The sequence below is a fragment of the Pygoscelis adeliae genome, unplaced genomic scaffold, assembly GCF_000699105.1.
Source record: "Pygoscelis adeliae isolate BGI_AS28 unplaced genomic scaffold, ASM69910v1 Scaffold34, whole genome shotgun sequence".
In the NCBI taxonomy this organism is placed as follows: Eukaryota; Metazoa; Chordata; class Aves; order Sphenisciformes; family Spheniscidae; genus Pygoscelis; species Pygoscelis adeliae.
In genome coordinates, this window is record NW_008824658.1 from 6,902,144 (window position 1) to 6,903,929 (window position 1,786).

Here is a 1,786-nt window from a genome sequence, read left to right on the forward strand (position 1 = left end):
CCTGCTCGCCGCCCTGCTGTGCGGCCCCGGCCCCCGGAGCGGCCGTGCCCCCCACGCCGGCTGCTCCCGAGCATGGGCCCCGCTTCAGCGCTGGCTCCCCAGATGCACCCACAGGACTGATCAAGCCGGTATTCGTTACCTTGCACGGGGCCAGACCTGAGCATTGCAGATCTGAGCAGTGCTGCAGGATAATTTGCCTCCGTGGGAAGAGGGTGAACATCCCCGTCGGCCCCAGCTGGTGGCCATGGGGGGTCACACCGCTGGGCACAGGGGCCGGGTGCTTGTCCTGAGTAAAGGACAAATTCCCAACCTCCAGGGGCAGGATGCCCACAACTTTTAACTGAATTATTCACTTTGGGAGACAGAGGCAATGGAAACAAACCACCTGCTTGGGCTGGTAGCCTGGCTACGCGCCATCCGAGCTGCTAAAACCTGCTGTCAGCTCTAACGCTTTTATGCTTCTCCTTTCCCCACCCAGAACTGCTCCCTGAGCAATGAAAATGAGATCTACCTGCGCAACTTCTTGCCGGAGCTGGGGAACTTCACCCAGGGGATGTACAGGCGCCTGGCCAGGTCGGCTGCACAGTGAGACGGGCGCTGCTCCAGCGAGAGCCGCCGCCGCCAGCCCCGAGCCCGGGGATCTTACTGCTGGTAGCTCTTAAAATAGGTTTTGCAGAGTTTTTTTTTGCTCCTCGTTGCACGCACTTCCTCAGCTCTGCCCCAGCCCTCCTAAACACAGTGCAATCCTAAAAGCAAGTCCCAGCGGGTGCGCCGGGCACCCGGGGTCGCTCAGCCGCCTGCCTGGGACCGGGCGATGGGAAACGTCCCCTTCCCGGCAGGCGCCTGGCATCTCCCAAGCTTTCCGTCCGAGTGCCGTGTGTTAGACATCACTCAGCCTCTGCGGGAGAGGTCTCGTCTGGACGACGCTGCCCTCAGCGCTCCCTCGCAGCCCTGCGGCTCTTCCAGCTGGCACGAGGCGGGATGTGACCCCTTGGGAGGGATTCGACACACCCCCCCCGGGAGGGATGGATGCAACCCCTCGGGAGGGATGTGACCCCTCAGGAGCAATGTCACCCCCCGGGAGGGATGGATGCGAGCTCTCGGGGGGGCTGCGACCCCCGGGAAGGCTGGCCGGAGGGTTTGCCTGGCCGGGAGGAGCCAGGCATCACGCCTGGACCGGGCAGCCGAGGAGGTTGAGCTCTTAACTCATTCACCTCCTCCTGCAGCGCTTACCAAAACCAAATTATCTGCTTCCTGTTCCTCTTAATGAAGGGAGGCTTCTTCATAATCGTCTTCTCTTCCTAAAGAGATCAGAATCTAAGTTGAAATGATGCATTTTTCGCTAACGAGTTACTACAGGAGCTCGGGGGGGGGGGGGGAGGGCCCCCCCCGGGGGCCCCGGGGGGGGGGGGGGGGGTGTCACGGTGAGACCCCCCCAGTACCATACTGGTACTCAGCATGGTTTCTTATGCTACCACCAGCTGCATCCAGCCAAGGCAGCTGGTGGCTTGCAGCAGCGCCCGGGATGCTGCATTGGAACCAGGGTGGCGCAGAGCCTCCTGGTTTCACTCCTGCTGTGTGCCGCGCTCCGTGCTGAAGCCTGGAGAAGGGAAGTGTTTTATATGGTGGGACTTGAGGGGACCCCCACCCACCACTCCCCCTTTCGTTGGCTGGTTAGTCCTTGCCCCACTGGTGTGACTTAGTGACCAGGCATCCCTGTTCTGCTGTGTGACCGGAGAAGATCCCTTTTCTGCCATGTGGTGCGCCATGCGTGCTTAGAGGACAC